This window comes from Peromyscus leucopus, chromosome X (genome assembly GCF_004664715.2).
Source record: "Peromyscus leucopus breed LL Stock chromosome X, UCI_PerLeu_2.1, whole genome shotgun sequence".
NCBI classification, from domain to species: domain Eukaryota; kingdom Metazoa; phylum Chordata; class Mammalia; order Rodentia; family Cricetidae; genus Peromyscus; species Peromyscus leucopus.
Window position 1 is genome coordinate 52,026,034 of NC_051083.1, and position 24,007 is coordinate 52,050,040.

Genomic DNA, 24,007 nt, shown 5'->3' on the forward strand with positions numbered 1-24,007 from the left:
CTTTTGAGCCACAGGTAGTATCCAAGACCCTAAGGTCTAAGGACCTTGACTGATATAAACATAATGCCTGTGGGTGTCAGGATTGGCCTGGCCCTAAGATAACATAGAAGACACTTAGGATGTTGTAAAACACAATTGACATCACTCTTAAGAATGAGTTTTATAGTCTAAAAACAATGTTCAAGATGGAAAAGGTCTTGCATAAATAAAAATATAAATTCTAGGAGATACCCTCATAGCCTCATCAAATACCAAAGGATCACACGGTTGCAAAACTATATCACACCTCATTCCGCTGAAAAGGCAAACTGTGTTGTTTAACTTCCCTGGCTTCCCCAGTGCTTATCTATGTTCATGAGACCTTTTTGCCCTCTATACCATCTGTCTAATAACAGCCCGCTGAATCCTAACGTTTTTGGTATCTCCTGATGGCTTTGCATTGGACTTGTAAAATGCTTAGCTATCTAGGAAATAATTTTGTTTTAATGGGTTTGTTTTGCTATACTTTTTTTCATAGATTAGTAAAACAGAAAATACCATACTCTACCTTAAGTTTCTTCTATTAAAATCACATCATAATGCTTTTTGTTTTTAAATTGGCAAGTCCTTTTTTAGTAAGATTTTATCATATAGTAACTCTATCTGTCCTAGAACTTACTAGGTATACTAGTCTAAAAATAACTTGTAGTGATCCTACTGAGTGTTGGGATTTCACTGCCCAGCCATAATTTTTATATTATTGACTATGGTATAGAGTTAATTGTAGCAGGAATCTTAAAAGTTCTTATTAATAAAATCAACCTGAGCCAGGTATTGGGGTGAACTGGAAGATCAGAGAACCAGAACAATCTACAGCTCACCTCACCTGGCCAACTTCTCAGCTGATCTTGTTTCCTCAGACTGGAAGCCTCTGTGTCCTCATATCTGAATGGCTCTCAGCTGAACTGAGCTGCTCAAAAGCCTAAATGCTTAACCATCCAAATGCTGCTAGTTTCTGGTCCTCACGCCTTATATACCGTTCTGCTTTCTGCCATAACTTCCTGGGATTAAAGGCTCGCTTTCTGGGATTAAAGGTGTGAGTCACCATGCTTGGCTGTATCCTTCAATAGATGGATTTCTGCCTCTGGAATGCAAGGATTAAAGGCGTGTGCTACCACTGCCTAAGTATCTAGTGGCTGTTCTGTTCTCTGACCCCAGATAAGTTTATTAGGGTACACAATATTTTGGGGAACACAATACCACCACAGTTAATCACTTGTGCTAGATATTCTATGGGTCTACAGAAGGGTCTAGAACACTATACATTTGAAATTATATAGTATGTAACAGTATTTTACTTTTCATATTGGCTTTTACCTACCTAGCTATATGCATGTAAAAATTATAAAACATAATTTTGCCACACAAGTCTGTCACAGTATGCCAGTGTGACAAAAACATTGTTAGCAGTTGTCAGTGTCACTGTGCAACATTTGCTTTGTTCTAAAAGTTTCTAGATTTCTAGTAAAAGAATTGCTCAAATCAATTTATTCTCTCAGGATCAAACACTACCATGTTTTTGCTAGGAGTTTATTTTGACTTGTTTCTTTCTTTTCGTTTGAAATCCATATCGTATGTCCAAATTTAAGTTTAAAACTTTTAATATTTTTTAAAGTGGTTTGATTAAGCCTAAATGCTTAACCAGCCAAATGCTTAACCAGCCAAATGCTGCTAGTTTCTGGTCCTCACGCCTTATATATCTTTCTGCTTTCTACCATCACACCCTGGGATTAAAGGCTCACTTTCTTGGATTAAAGGTGTGAGTCAACAAATTTTCTATTTGGTAGCAAAGGAAACGAGGGGAAAAATTAATAATTTTGACAATGATGTGGAATGTCCTTCTGTATGCTGTTAATATGTATATGGAGTTCCCAGGGTCCAGGGAATTTCTCTATGTCCAGCGTGGGATATCTAAGGGGGAAAAAAATCTATGTACACTATACTTTTATGTCTGTTAACTTTATTCCTCTAAGACAAAATTCTATCAATACAGCTATATCTCTGTCAGGCATTCAGGACAAGAATAACTTTAGACATACCAAGCTCTTATCCATCTACTTTATTTCTCTCCTCTGAAATCCTGTCTTCAGTTCAGTCCGGTTTCCTTTCATAGTCCTACTAATGAGTAAGCTCTTATGCTTGCAGCCTCAGTCTTGTCCTCTGTATCCTCATTCTCCATTTCTACTACTCTCTACTCCTGGCACTAATGGACTCTACAAGAGTTCTGCCTTACAGTCAACAAAATCTCCCTCTTCCTCTCTTCTCTCTGGCCATGCCATTCTGTCCATTCTGTCCCTGCCCATTTCTACAAAAAATGTCTGTCCTTTCTTTCCCTGGCCATGTGGTTCTCTGTTACCTTTTGATATGTAAAAACATCTTTTGTTCTCAGTCAGTTGTTCTTGAGAGCCACTAGGCAGGGGGATGGCCTAAGCTTCATTTGCACAAGAAAAAAAGCTATGAGTCTCTAGCCAACTTGTCTCCTAGGTTCAGTGGGGGGGGGGGTTACTTACCTAGAAGTTCAGAATGTCTGGAAATAATTGGGCAAGCAAGAATTTCATAGCAGAGGACAGCTGAAACATTAAAGGCTGGATAATACCAAATATTCATAATAAATGACTTGCCTTTTGACAGCCCCTTGGTGGGTCAAAGTATAGTTTTAATACACAGCTGAATCTCTATAACATATTCTTTTGGCCCACCACATGTGTGTTGCTTTTTTTTTTGATTAATGAATAAAGCTGTTTTAGCCTGTGGAAGTGCAGACTATACCTAGGTGAGAAAGCCAAACTGAATACAAGGAGAAAGAAGTACAGAGTCAGGGGTAGACATCATTCAGCCACCCAAGGAGCAAGATGCCAAGAGACGGGTAATACCACAACCACATGGCAAAATATAGCTTAATAGAAATGGGTTAATTTAAGTTGTAAGAGCTAGTTAGTATTAAGCCTGAGTCATCAGCCAAACATTTATAGTTAATATAAGCCTCTGAGTGATTATTTTATAAGTGGCTGTGGGACTAGGCAGGATGCAGAAAAGCCTCCAACTACATTTGGCACCCAATGTGGGGCACAAATTTTCACATAAGACCTGAGAAAGCTTTAAAAAAGGGTTCTAGAACACACAAATGGAACCAAAAACAGCTCCATAGTTGTGTCTTTCATGCAGGTGGTGGTACAGAGACTCCAAAGCATTCAGGCTTGAGCATAGCATAGTGGATTCCCACCACAGTACACAGAGGTGTCTCCAAGTTATGCAGCATGCTGTGTGGCAGATTTACCTTTTACTCATACAGACAAAAAAGGTTTGTGTGCTGGCTGATTGCTGCCTTGTGACAACATGTACCACAGAGTTGGAAGGGTGGTAAGTGTGACTCTCCTGGGTACCTCTGCCATGTTGGGAAACCAAACAGGACAGAGCTAGCAGCCAAAGCCCCTGCTTTGGTGCTAGCCACACCCAATTAGCAGTTTAAAGTAATGATCAGAAAAAGATTACAGATATTCAATAAAGACTGATTTAGACCAAAAAAAATTCTAAATGGGTCACAATATGTTTAAAAATGTACATAGGCTTAGAAGAGAGGAAAAAGAGTATAGGCAGTTATAGAAAGAAATAGTTTTAAAAAATAAAGATTTTAAAGATAAAGTAAAAATAATATAAAACAATAAGCCATGTAAAGATGGAAAATACACAGAGAGTCTAGATTATGTATATTATTATGATTTCTTTGATTTTTTTGGCTATTAATGAGCCAACTATAGAGAGATATTGCTGTGGATGATTGATTGATAAATACAACACTGATTGGCCAGTAGCCAGGCAGGAAGTGTAGGCAGGAATGGCAGAGAGGAGAATTGAGAGAATGGGAAGGCAGAGACACCAGCCTGCCATCCAGGGGGCATCATGTGAAGGCAGCAGGTAAAGCCAATGAACACGTGGCGACATATAGATGAACAGAAATGAGCTGAGTATAAGAGTAAGAGCTAGACAATGGTAGGCCTGAGCTAATGGCCGAGCACTTTAAATAATATAAGCATCTGTATATCTATTTTATAAGTGGGCTAAGGGACTGCCGAGGCTTGACTGGACCCGGAGAGAAAAACTCAAGCTACATGACATTTAATTGTGGGGGGTACTAAGTTAAACCAATACATATTTTAAAGCTATCTTGACTTCAAAATTTGGGTCTAAGGATATGTTGCATCGTAAAAGAGGTTCTGCTTTTGTTTCTATAGAAGATGAGAAACTATGGATTACTATAAGGTTAATATAGTTTGATCAATCAAGACCCCCTGAAAGGTCTCTGATGATACCATGGCCCACATGATCCAACATCCAAAAACAGCTTCAAGGCTACTGGCTTAGATGGACCAACCATACAAAATATGCCAGTCAGAACTTGACAATAATTTTAAATTTTCTCAGGATCCCCATAAGATGACCAGTGTCCCCAGTCAGTGGGAAATAGTATGAAAAACTATGCCCAAATTCCAAAAATATTGTTTATGAATGTTTTCATTTAAATGAGTTTGGCTATAAATGGTTAATGGTTATAGTCCATCTCTTTCTAAAGAAAAAAAAGAGGTTATAATACAGAAATGATGAAAAAAGGTAGATTATTGAATCTACTTTAATCCAAAAAACAACTATTAATCTCAAAATACTTTACATAGATATGAATTTTGGTTTATTGATATAAATTTAAGGTTAATTTTGTTATACTATATGTATATTTCTACTCTTATTTAAGGTCTTATGTTTATGAAGCTCATTTTAAAATGTAATTTATAGTTACTAATTAATAGTCATCTATACTAGTCAAACTTATAGTTAGTTAGATTTTATAGATATACAGAGATATATTCCAGATGGATAGGCAATCTTCAAACACTTCAATGCCCTATAAGATATGACATTTAAAATGTTTTAAGAACTTGGACTTTTTTCAACAGTGAGACACATCTGCTCCTGGCCTGGCAACACCAATTACTTCAAGAGGATGATGGGACATCGAAGAAGCTCCTTATGAAGTATGCTTTCAATGTGACAAGGCTAGTCATTTGGGCAAGAAACTGCTCTTGTCTGGACTGCCTGACAATGTGCTGTATAACCTGAATATGCAAGACTCACAAGGAAATGACTGCTGAACTTGCTAAAACGGGGTGAGACAGTCCTTCAGAGTTCCTACTTCATGGAAGAGTCTGCCAGACATTCTGTAGGACACAGAAAAAAAGCAACTGATGAATTTTGCCAAAATAGGTCATACAGTCCTTCAAATTTTCTGCTTCAGTGAGAAATCTGCCAGATACTCTAGGCCTGTTGGCTGCAGATGACTACCCCAACATCACAGAAGAACGTTAGTTGACTGTTCAGGCATTCAGATATCTCTGTCATTTCTAGAATTTTGGAAGTTGCTTAGTGCTATGAGATGTTCTGTATGCTGTGAGTATGTTGCTCTGATTGGTTGATAAATAAAAAGCTGATTGGCCAGTAACCAGGCAGGACGTATAGGAGGGATAAACAGATAAGTAGAATGGTGGGAAGAAGAAGGCTGATTCAGGAGATGCCAACCCACTGTCCAGGAAGCAGCATGTAATGGCACACAGGTAAAGCCATGGAACATGTGGCAACATATAGATTAACAGAAATGGGCTGAGTTTAAATGTAAGAGTGAGTCAGTGGTAGACCTGAGTTGATGGCTGAGCAGTTTTAATTACTATAAGCCTCTGTGTGTTTACTTGGGTCTGAGCAGCTGTGGACCAAGTAGGACACAGAAAAACTTTCAGCTACAAATGGGGCCAAAATGTGGACCTAAAACCTGAGAAAGCTTAAAAAAAAAGAGAGAAAGACTCTAAACTATAGCTAAAAACAGCTTCCTAGTTTTCTCTCTCAGGCCACCTGCAGCCTATGGGCTTGAGTGCAGCATGGTGGATTTCCACCGTGGTACACAGTGCTATCTCCAAGCTGCACAGTGCACTGCATTGTAGCAGATTTAGCTTTTGCTAATACAAATAAAGAGGCTTTTTGGCTACATGCTACTGCATAGACTCATAGACCCACTGCCTCACAGAGTCAAGCAGTGAGCATAGTTCCTCCAGAGCTGGTGGTAAACATAATTCAGCCATGTTGGAAAGCTGAGGTATGCAGACCAAGCAACCAAAGCTGCCCTTTCAGTCCTAGTCATGTCTAAAGCAATAGATTCACAATAAGGCAGATTCAGATGGAACAGGACTTTAAATGCTTTACAGTGTGTGTAAAAATGTACATAGGCTTGGAAGAGAGAGAAAAAGGAATATATACAGTTATATAAAGAAATAGTTTTTAAAAATAAAGCCTTTAAAAGGCAGTAAAGGTAGTATAAAAAATAAGCCATGTATAGATGGATATTACACATAGAATCTGGATTGTGTTGTCTTTGATGTTTTTTTTGTCTTTGATGTTTTTAACTGCAGAAAAACATTTGATTGTAAAAGCTGCTGAGTTAAATCAATATGTATATTTTAAAGGTATCTCGATTTCAAAATGTATGTCTAAGGATATGTTGCTTTGGAAAAGAGGTTCTGCTTTTGTTTCTACAGAAGATGAGAACCTGTAAATTGCTTCCAGGCTAATATGGTTTGATCAGCCAAGATCCCCTGAAAGGTCTCCAATGACATCATGGCCCAGATGATCCAACATCCAAAATCAACTTCAAGGCAACTGGCTCAGAAAATACAGCCTCACAGGCTACTCCAGTCAGGATTTGACCATAACCCTAAAATTTCATAAGATTACCAGTGCCCTTTATCAGCAAGAAGTATCCTAGAAAACTATGTCTACATTCCCAAAACATAGATTATGGATGTTTGTCTTTGTTTATGTTGTTGGTTACAAATTGTTATTGGTCATATTCAATCTCTTTATAAAAAATAGAAAGGTGGACATGTTATAGAAATATAGGATATATATATATGATAGCATAAAAGGATGGATTGTTGAAACTACTTTTAAAGAGCAACTTGTTTAAAATATTTTACATTGCTATAGATTTTAGTTATTGATACAAATTTAAAGTTTGAAGTTAATTTTGTTATATTGTATATATATTTCTACTCTCATTTGAGGTATTATGTTTATTAATTCATTTAAATTGTAATGGATAATTAAGAAATACAGATTATCAATTAGTCTTCTATGATAGTCAAACTAATAGTCATGTTAAGTTTTCTAGGTATACATAGATAAAATTCAATTAGGTAGGCAATCTTCAAACACTTCAAAGACCTACAGAATATGGCAGTTTAAAATGTTTTAAAAACTTAGACTTTCTGGGCAGTGAGACATGTCTGCTCCTGGCAGCATCGATTTACTTCAAAGAGGAAGATTGACATTGAAGACACTCCATATGTGGAGTTTATCTTCTTCTTAGCAAAAATAGCCACTTGAGCAAGAAACTGTTCTTGCCTGAACTGCTTGATAAAATGTTGTATTGATTATACCTGCAGGACCCATAGGAAGATGACTGTTGAATTTTGCTTGGCAAAATGGTCATTCAAGTTCCTGCTTTATAGATGAAACTGCCAGACATTTTACAGGACAAAGGAAAAAGTGACTGAGAGACTCTAGACCTATGGGCTAAAGATGGGTGCCCCAACATTGCAGAGAAACTTTGGATGATTGTCCAGACAGGCAGCAGTCTCTATCATTCTAGATATTTAGAGGTTGCTTACAATGCATTTCCTGTTTACCTAGGTAAAATTATATCCTTCTGAGGTCTTTAATGTAGTTGAGAAGTAGATAATTATAATTTTCTTTGTTTATGATAAAAGATAAATGAGATATAAAACTTTAGACTCATAAATATAGGATAGATAGGATATTTAATTTCACCAAATACAAATAGACTAGATATTGTAACATAATTCTTGCTTGGTAATTGTTTGCTATATGTAATTTTACTATGTTAAAGTTAAACCCTTCCTTTTTGATTAGAAAGAAAAGGGGAGGTGCTTAGGGATGTTCTGTATGCTGTTAATGTGTTGCTCTGATTGGTTGATAAATAAAAAGCTGATTGGCCAGTATCCAGGCAGCAAGTATAGGTGGGATAAACAGACAAGTAGAATGGTGGGAAGAGGAAGGCTGAGTCAAGAGATACCAGCCCCTGTCCAGGAAGCTGCATGTGATGGCACACAGGTAGAGCAACGGAACATGTGGCAACATACAGATTAACAGAAATGGGCTGAGTTTAAGTGTAAGAGCTTGTCAGTGGGAAGCCTGAGCTAATGGCTGAGCAGTTTTAATTACTATAAGCCTCTGTGTGTTTACTTGGGTCTGAGCGGCTGCAGAGCTGACAGGACATAGGAAACTTTCAGCTACAGCTTACAATGCACTTCATATTTACTCAGGTAATATTACATCCTTCTGAGGTCTTTGATGAATTTGAAAATATTATAAGTAGATGGTTATAATTATAGTTTTCCATAGTTATAATAAAAGATAAATTATATATGAAACTTTAGACTCACTAAAGATAGGATAGATGATAAAATATTTTCCTTAATTTTGCCAAATGTAAATACACTAAATATTATAACTATACTTCTTTCTTGATAACTGTCTTATTATAAGTAGTTTTACAATGTTAAAGTGAAAACCTTCCTTTTAAATTAAACAGAAAAGGGGAAATGATGTAGGATGTCCTTCTGCATACTGTGAATATGTATTGTTTTTATTGGTTGATGAATAAAGCTGCTTTGGCTGTTGGCAGGGCAGAATAAAGATAAGCAAGAAAGCCAAACTGAATACATGGAGAAAGAATGGCAGAGTCAAGACAGATACCATCCAGCCACCCAAGGAGCAAGATGCCAATAGACTTGTAATGCCATGGCCATATTGCAAAATATAGATTAATAAAAAATGGGTTAATTTAAGTTGTAAAAGAGCTAGTTAGTAATAAGCTTGAGCCATCGACAAAACATTTATAATTAATATAACCTCTGAGTGATTATTTTATAAGAGGCTACAGGACTGGAAAGGATACAGAAAAGCCTCTGACTATAAATAACTTTTTTTTAAATTTTATTTTATTTTACAATACCATTCAGTTCTACATATCAGCCATGGGTTCCCCTATTCTCCCCCCTCCCGCCCCCTCCCCTTACCCCCAGCCTATCCCCCATTTCCACCTCCTCCAGGGCAAATCCTCCCCCGAGGACTGCAATCAACCTGGTAGACTCAGTCCAGACAGGTCCAGTCCCTTCCTCCCAGACTGAGCCAAGTGTCCCTGCATAAGCTCCAGGTTTCAAACAGCCAACTCATGCAATGAGCACAGTAAACTTGGTCCCACTGCCTAGTTGCCTCCCAAACTGAACAAGCCAATCAACTGTCTCACCTATTCAGAGGGCCTGATCCAGCTGGGGGCCCCTCAGCCTTTGGTTCATAGTTCATGTTTTTCCATTCATTTGGCTATTTTTTTTTCAATAATTGAGTAAAACCAAAATTTATTATAAGCCACAGTCGTCCTAGGGACCTCCATGCTATATATATAGCCTTCATGGTTCTATGGGTTGTGGTCTGATTGTTCTTTATTTTATATCTAGAATCCACTAATGAGTGAGTACATACCATCACTGTCTTTCTGGGTTTGGGTTACCTCACTCAGGTTGATTTTTTCTAGTTCCATCCATTTGCCTGCAAATTTCATGCTTTCATTGTTTTTCTCTGCTGAGTAGTACTCCATTGTGTATATGTACCACATTTTTTCCATCCATTCTTCCGTTGACGGGCATCTTGGTTGTTTCCAGGTTCTGGCTATTACAAATAGTGCTGCTATGAACATAGCTGAGCACGTATCTTTATGGTATGAATCAGCATTCCTTGGGTATATGCCCAAGAGTGGGATGGCTGGGTCTTGAGGTAGTTCAATTCCTAATTTTCTGAGAAACCGCCATACTGATTTCCATTGTGGTTGTACAAGTTTACATTCCCACCAACAGTGGAGGAGTGTTCCCTTTGCTCCACATCCTCTCCAACACTGACTGTCATTGGTGTTTTTGATCATAGCCATTCTGACAGGTGTAAGGTGGTATCTCAGAGTCGTTTAGATTTGCGTTTCTCTGATGATTAAGGATGTTGAGCATTTTCTTTAAATGTCTTTCAGCCATTTGTGTTTCTTGTTTTGTGAATTCTCTGTTTAGCTCTTTAGCCCATTTTTTTAATTGGACTGTTCAGTATTTTGATGTCTAGTTTCTTGAGTTCTTTATATACTGTGGAGATCAATCCTCTGTCAGATGTGGGGTTGGTAAAGATCTTTTCCCATTCTGTTGGCTGTCTTTTTGTCTTATTGACTGTGTCTTTTGCCCTGCAAAAGAGAGAGAGGTCCCATTTATTAATTGTTGTGCTCAGGGTCTGTACTGTTGGTGTTTTATTTAGGAAATGGTCTCCGGTGCCAATGCGTTCAAGAGTGCTTCCTACTTTCTTTTCTATTAAGTTTAGTGTAACTGGATTTATGTTCAGGTCTTTGATCCACTTGGACTTGAGTTTGTGCTGCAATGAACATCTCCTATATACTTGGCAGCCTACCTGTCTTGCATGGATGGCCATAATTTTATGCCAATATTGCTTGAGTTTGTCTGTCTCAGAGGCGGGAACACAGATTTGGTAGACCATAGGGCAGTTTGTGGTTTCCCAGGAACCCTTTGAATGAGTTTCTGAGTGGGTTTATGTAGCACACTATCAAGTGAGGAGAGCATATAACCATCCCCATTCTGACTTTCAAAGGTTTAAAATCATTCTTGGAAATCCATTTCTCCAAGGGTCTCCATTTGACTCCGTATCTGTTTTTCCTCCTTTATCTCTAATACTTCTTTCATATCTAGAAGTAGCAGTATAAGTATACAACAATCTTATGTCCCTCTCACTTAAGATTTCTATTGAAAAGGTTTTCTTAAACACTGCAAACACAGGCCACAGTACTGTCCATGCTGAATCCTGACAGTAGGGCATTAGCTAGGAAGAGAGAGAAGGTATTGGATTGTATCATCCCCCTAACCTTGGCACAGAGAAGTCTTATCCATCTTTGGAGATTTGGCCCTACTTGACAATAGTTTGTCTACTTCACTGCCAAGACTAGTGGTGAATCAGTTCTTTGGTACAATTTGGGATTTAATTATTTGACAGATCACAGTAGATTCAGAAAAACAAGGCCCAGATATTTTGACAAGTTTCATGTGACATATTTCCGTGTTAATAGTGTCTTTTAAATATTCATAGCATTTTGACTCTGACTTGTTGAGTGATAGCTTTGTTTTAAATAAGAGTGTTGTTTTGTAATAGCTAAGGCAATAGAAAATACTTAATCCAGACAAAGGACTCAGAATTCCCTTTTTTGTATTTATATCAAGTATTCCTGACCAGAAAGAACAATATCAAATTTATCTTAACCCAGAGATCTTTTACTTCACTTCTCATACTTAGATTGTAAATAAAAGCCCACTGAGTTCCATGATATATTCTTTGTCTCTGAGGGAAGTAACCTGTGCCTGTTTATCTGAGAGTTTCATTCAACAACCCTTATCTTCTAGGACCATCACTATTTCCTTATGTATGATACCTCTATTCAACTCCTTTTAAAAAGTTAAAGAAACATCTCCTTACAACAAATGAAGTTAAGAAATTATTGAAGAAAACCACAACCAATTATAATGCAGAGCTGTGGTTGCCAGTCCCAATGAATACATCTACATTGTGGAAGAAGGAGCAGAAAGATTTAAGAGCCAGATGAACAGAGAGTTTGCTAAGAGATTCTGTCTCCTAAGAATGTTAGACACTATATTCATGAAGTCTAACCAACATGGATACCTAAACATGATCTGAACAATGACAACACCAGTGGGCATACCTATATGGATGGAGGAAAGCTCAGAAAGACCCAACCCTTCACAAAGAACTACAGGCAGCTAAGGAATGCTGAGAGTGATAGAAACAGTATTCCCCTAGGAAGAACACATCAATTGGTTATCTAATACAAAATGGTCACACTTGAAAAATATATAACTATTAGTAATATAATATGGACTAAGCACATTGTATTTATATTTTTTGGAATACATATATTAGATAATATGTGTGTGTACATATGTATGTATGGAACCATGGTTAATGAAAAAGAGGCTATTAATTTGAAAAAGGGCAATTAGGGGTATATGTGAGAGTTTAGAGGCATAAAATAGAAGGGAGGAATGATATAACTGTATTATAATTTCAAAAAATTGTCTTTTAAAGAGAGAATAAAAAGTGTGAAGTTGGAGAGGTGAAGAGGTGAGGAATATCTGGGAGCAGTTGGAGGAGGAGAAAGCATAATCAGGATATATTGTATAAAATTTAAGAAAAATTAAAACATCAAATAAGTAGAGATTAATGATAAAAATAAACATGATTTTAAAAACTAAAAGGAAATCATAATATTTTCTATAACCAAAAACAAATCCCATGAGATGAAAACTAGAAATTAACTATTAGAAAATTTCATTCTAACTTCTGACATTCTTATATTGTTTCTTGTTTCAAATTGGAAAGAACTTGATTTTCAGCAAATTGTAGGTGGTAAGTTGCATTGTAATATGTGATGCTTGTTCTAGGCCTAAAATTAACAAAGTCATATGCATACATATGTGTATAGAGCAGATTTAGTTCTTCTATTCTTGTTTTGACTATTGATTCATCTTATACATTTATAAAACAAGCACTTAATTATTTGTTTTAAAAATGATAATTGACAGCTGAGTCACAAATTTCACATCAACCTGGGCTAGACTCTGTCTAAACAAATCAAAAAAATCATTATTCAAAATTTAAAGATGAAGGTATATAAATTAAATCCATTTCACTAGGATTAATCTTTAATCCTTTAATAATGTCCACTAAAATATTTTGTTTTGTATCACTTCTTTCTAATTACTTATTGTGTACATTTTATTATTATTTTTTGCCCACTATATACTTAGTAAATATTATTAAAAATAGTCACTAGCTTAAAATGTTATGCTTTAATTGGTTTATGAACTAGTGGGTCTTCATAAGGCTTCTTTATACAACCCTAGTTTTGCCTACTCCACTTCTATCCTCCTTTTCCCAATCCCCAATTAAAAATTTAACTCATATTCATCCAGCCCCCTGTTATTTCAGATCACATGTGTTCTACAATCCCTTTTTTATGTTTTTATTTGGATAACAAGATCATAGGTTCCCATGTAGTTTCTTCCTGTACACATGCACAAATTATTTTCATTAAACCTTATCTTACATCCTTATTTCGACATCCTCATCACTCCACTGCCTACTTGAATCACTCTCCACTGCATTTCTCCTCTTTACTTTCATTTTACCATAATCTACTCTCCCCTCTCCTGAAATGAATCCCCCTACTCACTGGACTGTTACTAGTTTCCTGCCTTCCACATAAACTTCATGATATACAAATAAAATACAAGATTTGCCAGGTGGTGGTAGTGCACACCTTAAATCCCAGCACTAGAGAGGCAGAGGCACCAGGATCCCTGTGAGTCCCAGGCCAGCCTTGTCTACAGAATGAGTTCCAGGACAGGCAAAAAGGTACACAGAGAAACCCTGCCTCAAAAACAAACTCCCACAAGATTTTAATCATGCATAAATGAAGCACAGTGTTTTTTCAGAGGAGCCTAGTTGACCTTACTTGGTATAATTTTTTTCCAGTTCCAACCATTTATTTACAAATTTCATTATTTTATTCTTATTTACATCTAAGCAATATTTGATTGTGGACATGTACTCATTTGTCAGTTGATAAACATCTAAGTTGATTTTATTTCCTAGTTATTGTGAATAAAACAGTGATGAGAATGGATGTGCAAGTGTCTGTACAGCAGGATATAAAATCATTTGTGTATATGCCCAAGGGTGGTATATTTGGTCATATGGGTCTTTTTTTTTTTTATAAACCTCCAGATTGATTACTAAATTGGTTGCAATACTTATACTCCCACCAACAGTGTAAATGACTTCCCTTTTTACCACGTCCAAGTCAACATTTGCTGTCTTTGTATTCCTGGTGATAGCCATTCTAAACAAAATGATATGGAATCTTAAAAATAGTTTGAATTTTCATTTCCCTGCAAAAACAATACAAGCTATTGTTATTTCTCTCAGACAATAAGACCCTATTTCAGAAGACTCCACAGAGTGAGGTTTCAGGACACAGAAACAGCAATCTTGAACTCACGGGAAACTTTCTTCCTGCTGGTTAGCTTTCATAGCACCAGAAGGTGCTGGGGAGGAAAAGCCATCAATAGTCTTCCCCAGCGCTATCCACTGCATGCTATAATAATAACCTGCCAGGCAAGATGTGCCTACTGATGCGTAGTGGCAAGATTGTTCATGGTATCAACCAACCGCTCTCATAATTGGATTTGAAGCCTGCTCCACAAGTGGGAACTTATGTCTAGTATGGTAAACATGTTAAAAAACCATTGCTAAGAAGTTGTAGTCCCTAGGGGAGAATGGTTTGATGTTGTTTTTGTAAAAGGTCATGCTGTAAAACTCTCTTCTAAATATTTATGTTCATAGCCATAGGAAAGGAGAAATAATAAATACTCCTTTAAAATTACTAGAGCAGGCTTTTTGCATGCTGACATAGTCTCTGTGAGTTCATATGTATATCAATTCTGTTGTGTCCCAAACCAGACAAAATCCCAGCATGGAGAAAGTGAAGTAGACACAAAGTCCTACACCTAACCATGAAAGGGAAATGGAAAATCAGTTTTTTTTTCTCCAATGGATTCTCACTGGCTATATCAACCATACTCCAGGGCAACCCCCATCCCCAGGAGTGACTGAGCAACACAAAACAAACATCATGTTTCTTGTGTGTGCTTTTTGTTTCATTTTGTTTTGCTTTGATACTTTTTGTCTTATTGTTTATGCATGGAAGAGGGAAATGGAGAGAGAGAGAAAATGGGTTAAGAAGAGATAGGGGATTTCTAAGAAGGATTCTGCGGAGAGGAAACACACTGTATGAAAAAAACTTTTTTTAAAAAAAAGTGGCTAGAGAAAGTATTGAATACCATTTTTAACTCCTTTTTTTCTACTTTCAGTTCCTTTATTGACAAATAACAGACTATTAAGTTGGCTAAAGTGTGTTGCCCTTGTGGCACTCTTCAACTCAGTATCTGGGACTGAGTAATCTCTTTCTCTCTTTCTTCCTTTCTTTTCTTTTCTTTTTTCTTTTTTGTGTTTTCTGAGTCAGGGTTTCTCTGTGTAGCTTTGTGCCTTTCCTGGAACTCACTTGGTAGCCCAGGCTGGCCTCGAACTCACAGAGATCTGCCTGCCTCTGCCTCCCGAGTGCTGGTGTTAGAGTCGGCGCTGACAACAGAAGCTTCACTCCGATATCGAGTCACTCAGAAGCAGTTTATTGTACGTGTGCACACGGGTCAACAGTCAAGCTGAGGACTGAAGACCCTGAAGCTCCAGCTTATAGGCTTTTTATAGGGCAGTTTCATATGGGTGGGGGTAGAGGGGTTACTCGGGGTTAAGACACCTAGCTGAGTCTTGGGGGTCTGGGTGGTTTTGGGTGGGTAACAGCAGTTTCTGGGAAATCTTGAGTACATCTCGTGGCTTTTGCAGAACAGCCTATTTTTCGCAAGGCGGCAGGGCTGTGGGCAAGCTTTGTACCTGCAAGAGCTGTGGTTTTTGCTCAGGCAGGGGGGCAAGATTTGCACCTGCAAGAGCTGTGGTTTTTGCTCAAGCAGGGGCAGAAGCATTTTTAAGCAAGAATATAGTTTCTTTTTATATTGTTCCCATTAACTCTTCACTGGTATTAAAGGCGTGTGCCACCACCGCCTGGCAGAGTAATTTCTTAAAAGGAAGAATTATTTTTCAGATCTGGGGCCTTCAAAATATAAGACAACAGAATTGATTTCTGCTAAGTGATAGCCTAATCCATTCTATTGCAGGAGAGGGAAAGGACTAAGCAAAAGTTAGAAGGGAAATAAAGAATAGAAAGGCAGAGGAAAGAAAGGACAGTGAGAAAGAAAGATGAAGAACAGAAGTGAGTGGGATGGAAGGAGGTAGTGAAATAAGGAGGAAGAGAGAGACAGATTTGAACGAGAACCCAAAAGAGTCTTCAAGGAGAATCAGAACATGGTGACAAAGGTAAATGTGAAAAGAAATATGGAAGGGGGTAGAAAGGAGGATGTAAGTGGAACAGGGACAATAAGAGGTACTATCTGGAGAGGGCAAAGGAGAGTGAAGGAGGAGAAATACCAAGAGGGTGAGAAAGATTGCTTAAACACATCTTTTTATATATAGTATTTTTATTTTATAATGAACTTAATTTCACATATCAGCCACGGATTCCCCCATCCTCCTTCCTCCACCCCCAGCCCTCCCACCCCAATCCACCCCCCACTCCAACCTCCTTCAAGGCAAGGTCTCCCCTGGGAGTCAGCCCAGCCTGGTAAACTCAGCCAAGGCAGGTCCAGTCCCCTCCTCCCTATACCAAGGCTGAGCAAAATGTCCAGAATAGGCCCTAGGTTCCAAAAAGTCAGCCCATGCACCAAGGACAGGTCCCGGCTCCACTGCCTGGGGGCCTCCCAAACAGTTCAAGCTAATCAACTGTCTCACTTATCCAGAGAGACTGATCCAGTTCCATGGGCTCTCCTCAGCTATTGGTTCACAGTTCATGTGCTTCCACTAGTTTGGCTATTTGTCCCTGTGCCTCCTCCAACCATGGTCTCAACATCTCTTGCTCATATAATACCTCCTCTCTCTCGCCGGTTGGACTCCCGGAGTTCCACCTGGGGCTTGGCCACGGATCTCTGCATCTGCTTCCATCAGACACTGGATGAAAGTTCTATCATGACAGTCAGGGTGTTTGGCCATCAGATCACCAGAACAGGTCATCCCAGGCACTCTCTCGACCATTACCAGTAGTCTACAGTGGAGATATCTTTGTGGATTTCTGGGGACCTCTCTAGCACTCTGCTTCTTCCTATTCCCATGGGGTCTTCATTCATCATGGTATCTCCATCTCCATTCTCCCACACTGCTGATCCAGCTGGGACCTCCCTCTCCAGTAAGCTCTCTTTCCCCGGACCCTTGCCCTCCATTACCCCCCCTACCCCTAGTTTGCTCATGTAGATCTCATCATCTATTAAACACATCCTTTAAATAACTGATTTTCATGTAAATGAACCCTTTCCAACTCCTTTTGTCTTTAGCATGCTCACCACAAGTATTAAACAGCAAACTCTTAAGGTTAATCACTCTGTTAGTCTGTCAGTGATGCTAAAACAGAGTGCCTGAGACTGGGTCATTTCTTTTCTTTCAGTTTTATTTGTTTGTTGAACATAGATCCTTTTCTCATACCATATATCTTGATTACAGTTTCCCTCATGCTATTCCTTCCAGTCCTTCCCTGCCTCCCCTTTCCTACTCCCCTCCCCTTCCCTCCTTGCATCACCTTCCTTCCAAATCCATGTCCTTTCTGTCTCTCGTTAGAAAAGAACAGGCTTCTAAGAGGACTAGAAAACATAACAAAATAACATATAATAAGATACTCAGAAGACAACTAGGACATTTTTACAAACTCACAGATATGAAGTGACATCTGAAAGGAAGGATGTCTTTCCCATATATAATAAAAATTTCAGGAAAGAAACTGCATTGCATTAAAAAGTACCATTGGAACAACCTAAAATAGCAACTTTCTATTGAAAACATGAAGCCCAAACTATCACCATTTTTCTTAAATTAGTAACACAACATGAAATTCTATCATTCAACTCAAGAACCTTTTTCAGCCCTCTAATATCTTGCATCATAGCTTAATTTGGATTAGCTCTACATTTTTACAAACTGAAATATATCAAATATTAGATTGTATTATACATTTGATTGAGAGTAAATAAGATAACTACTATATATAACAGAATCCTGAATTAAAAAAATAACTTTAGAAAAAATTGTAAGAACAAAACAGAAGAATCTTCTCTTTATAAAACAGATGTCAGTAAAAATCTGAAGAGATAAGCTAGAACAGGAAAAAATGAAGAAAATTTTTTACTCATAAAAAGAAATATAAGTAAACACAAATTTTAATAGTATAGTTGGATCATTTGGTAGTAAATATTGGTTACATTTATTTATTTATTTATTTATTTATTATTTGTTTGTTTGTTTGTTTTTGTTTGTATGGGGAGGGCATGGTTGCATATCCTTGTGTATGTGTAGAGACCAGAGCACAAATTGAGGGAGTCATTTTGTTTTTTTTTGTTTGTTTGTTTTGTGTTTTGTCCCCCACTTCTCTACTCTATGCAACCTGGGGATTGAATTTAAGTCATCAGGTTTAGCAATAAATACCCACAGAGTCATATTGCTGCCCCTGTATTTAAGATTTCTACAATGGCTAGAAAAATTTGTGATCTCACCAGGTTTTTATGGGTTTCCTTTTTTTCTGTCCCAACTTACTCCAGAATTGTTAATGGTGGCTTCTTTGATCCCAGTTATTGTGACTGGAGAAGATGAATTCTCAGTTTTGTTTTGAATTTTTCTTCTATTTACTAGGTATTTGCACTTCTTCACTGAAAATTATTCATACTGTTCATCTGTCTATTTATTCATTGGAGTTTTTTTTTAATCTTTTGTGTTCAGTGTTTTACCTCTCTATTCTCTGTATTAGTCAGATGTCAGATTAATAGCTCATAAACATTTCTCTTACTGTTTCTCCATTCTGTTTATTTTTTATTTGCTGTGAAGCAGCCTTTTAGTTTGATTAATTTTCATTTATCAGTTCCTGTTATTTCCTCAATCATTGAAGTATTTTTTAGACAGTACATTCCTAAGACTATATCTTGAGTTGCTTCTCCTGTACTTTCCTTTAATGCCTTCAAAGTCATTTTATATCAAAGTTATTGGTTTATTTTGAGTTGGTTTTTATGGTAAAATATGCATGTTGTTTCCATTTTCTTGATGTGGATTTCTTGTATTCCCAGAACCATTTGTTAAAGAAACTTGCTTTTGTCCAATATACACTTTGGGTGTCTGTGTCAAGAATTGCATTGCAATAGCTGTGTTCTTCATTTTTTTCCCCTTCTGTTCTATTCTATTCCATTGACTGGCTTTTAGTTTTGTATAATATTAACATACTGTTTTTTGGGGGAGGTATTTATTTTGTATTTTTTATTCTTTTTACATCCCACCCAAAGTTTCCCCTGCCCCCTCCTCCCAGTTCCTCTCCCCTACCTCTGCTTTCTCATCAGCCCCACCCACTTCTCCTCCTCTGTTTCTCTTCAGATACAGGTGGGTCTATCATGGATATCAGTCAGCCATGATATATCAAGTTGCAGTGAGACTAAGCACCTCATTTTATATTAAGACTGGATTGGGCACTTTGGTAGAAGGAATATGTGCCCAAAGCAGGTAAAACAGTCAGAGACTGCCCCTGTTTCCATTGTTAGGTGTCTCACAAGTAGACCAAGCTACACAACTGTCACATATATGCGGAGGGCCTAGGTCTGTCCCATGCAGACTGTCTGGTTGTCAGTTCAGTCTCTGTGAGCCCCTATGAGCTCAGTTTAGTTGATTCTATGGGTTTCTTGTGGTGTCCTTGACTCCTCGGGTTACCATAATCCTTCTTCCTCCTCTTCCATGGGGTTCCCAAGGTCCACTTAATGTTCATCTGTGAGTCTCTGCATCTGTTTCCATCAGTTCCTGGGTAAAGCCTCTCTGATGACAGTTGGGATAGGCACCAACCTATGAGTTGTTAAGCAGAATCTCATTTGGAATCATTTTATTCTTTTCTGCCAGTCATGTTTGGCTCTATCCTAGTTCCATGGGGTATCCTGCCTCTGGGTCCTTGCCATTAGTGGTAAGCTCCCACTCAGGGTATGGGTCTCATTACTGGACCAGACATTGTTTGGCCACTCTCAAAATGTCTGCGCCACCTTTACCCCACCACATCTTGTAAGCAGGCCAGACTGTAGTTGGAAGGTTTTGTGCCTGGGTTGGTGTAATAGTCCCTCCACTAGAAGTCTTGCCTGGTTACAGGAGATGGCCATTTCAGGTTCCATATACCCTATTGCTAGGAGTCTTAACTAGGGTCACTCTCTTAGATTACTGGGAGTTCCCATTGCTCTAGGTTTCTAGTTTCGATATCTCTAGTTCTAAAAAACATTTTGACGGTAGTTATTGTGCAACCAGACACATTCTATTGCCCACTTAGAGTTACTTCTGCTAACTTTTATGAATCCTTCTGAATTTGGCATTGCCTTTTTTTCTTTGTCTCTCTTGGAAATTAAATGTATATGTATTTTTTCTTTGAAAAATTTCATATACAACATATATACAATGTATTTTGATCATACACACACACTGTACTCAGACTCCCCCCGACATATTGCCTTCCCAACTTCATGTCCTCTTTTTATTTATAACCCACTAGTACTAATTAATGTTACACATATGCACATGGACAATCTGCCAGAAATCACACCCCTGAAGAAACTGACTCTCCCTTTCCTAGCAATCTCCAGTCTTGTCCAACTAGCTCTTACAATCTTTCTGCCCCTTTGTCTGTGCCATTTGAGCCTTGTGGGAAGAGGATGTGATATGAATGTTGTATGTAGTGCTCAGCACTCCACCATCACTTGTTCTCTGCACTTTATTCATTGTGAGATTCTGTATTAACTGAAATCCAATGCAAAAAGTAATTTCCATGATAATGTCTGAAAGCTGCACTTACTAGCACAAGGATTTGGAGTAGCAGTGGAAGTGTGCATCAGAATTTGAGCCTTTCAGGACAACTTACCTGTCTGCTCTGGGAGCTCTTTTCTTGGAATTTTGATATTGGAGATCGTTTATGGTAGGAAATCCATTTTACAATATTTATTTTGGTGATTCTGGAAAACAGTGCCGAGAGCATCTTTTAATTTTCTAATCATTTCTTCAGCTTGGAGCTTCAGTGTTTTATAGTTTTCATTGGAGATGATTTCCGTTCTTTTATTAGGTTTATTCCATTTATTCTGGAGTGTTTTATTTTATTTAGTATTATTTGAGCCTATTGTGCAATTTACATAGGAAAGATACTGATCTTTCATGTTGATTTTGAATTCTGCTAAATTGCTGACTTATTAGACATGAAAGTCTTCTAGTGGAGTCTTAAATGTCTTATTAGCATAAGAACAGATAATTTCACATCTTTGTTTCTATTTGTATCCTTCTTATTTTTTCTTTACTGCTGTGGTTAAACATATGGATGTTATATTAACTAGGAGTATCAAAATTAGGTATACTTGTCCTATTACTGATTTTGGAGGAAATAATTTTAGTTTTCAACCAATCAATATGATGTTGACTGTTGATTTGTCAAATTTAGCCTTTATTTTATTTATGCATGTTCATTCTATTACTAATTTCTTCACAGATTTCAACATCAAGGAATGTTCATTTACTCAGAAGCTTTTCTGATTTGTTAAAATGACTGTGTGACATCGATTCTTGTTTATTTTTATGTTCTTTAATATGTTAATTGATTTGCGCACATTGAACAATCCAAGACTTGCATGTGTAACCATCAAGAATCTTGTCATTTCCTGTTCTGTCTTCATCTGGTTAGTGTATCATGGTGATTATGGCTTCACAGAATGAGTCTGTTTCTTCTCTTTTGGTTACTTGGAAAAATTTGATGAGTAATAACATTTTATTTGCTATGACTTTTATTAATATTTCAATCACATTGCTTGATAGAGATCTGCTTAAGGTGTTTATATCCTCTCAGTTCAATTTTGAATTTTGGCAGGTCATATGTACCTAGAAATATTTCTTTATTTTAGATATTCCAATGTGTTGGAATATATGTTATATAAAGTATGCCCTAAATGTATCTGGATTTCAGTGTTATTTGTTGTAATATCCACCAGATCATCTTTAATTTTGTTAATTTTTGGCATTTTCTATCTTTTTATATGATTCCGTAATACTTTACCAATATTGCTTACCATTTAAGAGACACAACTTTATTTTATATCATTTATTACATGTAATTACAGCTCTAATCTTTACCTTTATATTTTTATTCTGTTTTCTACGTCCCTGAGATGCATCATTAAGTTCTTTTTTTTTTTTTAAGGGCAAACCCTGCTCCTAAGAGCAAGAGCCGCATCTTTTTTTTAAAAAAGATTTATTTATTTATTATGTATACAGTGTTCTGCCTGCAGGCCAGAAGAGGGCACCAGATCTCATTCTAGATGGTTGTGAGCCACCATGTGGTTGCTGGGAATTGAACTCAGGACCTCTGGAAGAACAGCCAGTGCTCTTAACCTCGGAGCCATCTCTCCAGCTCCATTAGGTTCTTTTTTATGGTTCTTCTTGGTTTCTTTTTTTAGATGCTAGACCTTCCTCAGAGCTAAAAAATTCCCTCTTATATTTGCTTTAATTATATCCAACACATACTGATATACTGTGTTTTATTTTCACTTTTTTCTAAGAATTTTAAGTTTCCTCGATGGTTTATTCATGTATCCACTGGTTTTTAAAAATACCAATTTTTGTGTTTGTATAGTACTTTCACTGTTGATTTTTTTGTTTCATTCCATTTTGATCTGATATGATACAATGAACCATTTTAATTCCTTTGTACTTGTGATGAGTTGGTTGATTATCTAACATTCTCTACTTAGAAAAAATTCCCTGTGTTCCTGAGAAGAATATGTATTTTAAAACTGTTCACGGGAATCTGTTAAGCTCATTTGATCTACCATATAGTTAAACTCTGATGTTCCTTTTTGACATGTTTATTTGGATTCTCTGCCTGCCATGTAATTGGATTAAGGGTATGTGCTACCACTACCAGACTTCTGCTTAATGGCTATGACATCAGATCTACAGGCAACTTTATTTATTAACATACAAATAAAATCACATTTCAGCACAAATAAAATATAACCATATTTTCCCCTTCTATTCTAATAGAAAGAAAAAAGGAAAAGTTATACTAATATAAGAAAAACTATATACAATAAATACAATAACTATATATATACAAACAATAAATACCTAAACAATGTCTAGTCCATTTGCAGTTGACAAACTCAGGGAATATATTGCATTATCTATCCTATTTTGGTAAGTCCAAAATGTACCTGATTTACTTTCTATCCTAACTTATATTACTAACAGAAAACTATCTTATAATGTGTTTCAAATTTATACACTCACACCTCTTTAGTGAGTTTCTTTTCTGAAATTTTTAAAAAGGAAAACTATAACTATCTAATATTTAATTATAACTATAATTATATGTAATCTTCAACTAACTACAACTATAACTATCTAATCTTCAACCCACTCAGAGATCCAAGAAGGAAATAATATTACCAAAAAACAGGAAATGCACACAAGCAGCTACCCCCCAAAAAAATTGTGAGTTGACAGAAACAGTCAGCTGCCTAGACAGTCACCTGAGGTTTCTCCACAATGTTGAGGCATCATGTTCAGCCTATAGGCTTAGCATATCTGACAGATTTATTTGTGAAGTAGGATGCACACAAGGCCTACAGTTTGACCTCACATTTGGTGAGTATAGTCCATGTACCAGAAGCACGTGAATTCCACTAGTATCCTGTCATGATTCAGAATTTTAAATTCTAGAAATTGTTGGTGTCTTTGGAAATCAGATGTCCATTCTTCTTGCCTTGTGGGTGGCTTCATCTTGGCATCCAGTTCTTCTCTGCATCCCATTCTTCTTGGTTTGCGGGTAGCTTCATCTCTTTTATTAAATGCCAGTCTACCATTGAGAGGTTAGTTTCGGTCAACCTAGTTACTCTTTCAAGAATAACTGTTTCAGCTATTATTCCATTGCACACCAGAAGCCATTGGTACATTGTCTCTTCAGCTGCCTTCAAAGAAAGGGGCACTGTACCTTTTCTGGACTGCAAAGGCCACTTCAGCGATGGTGCTATAT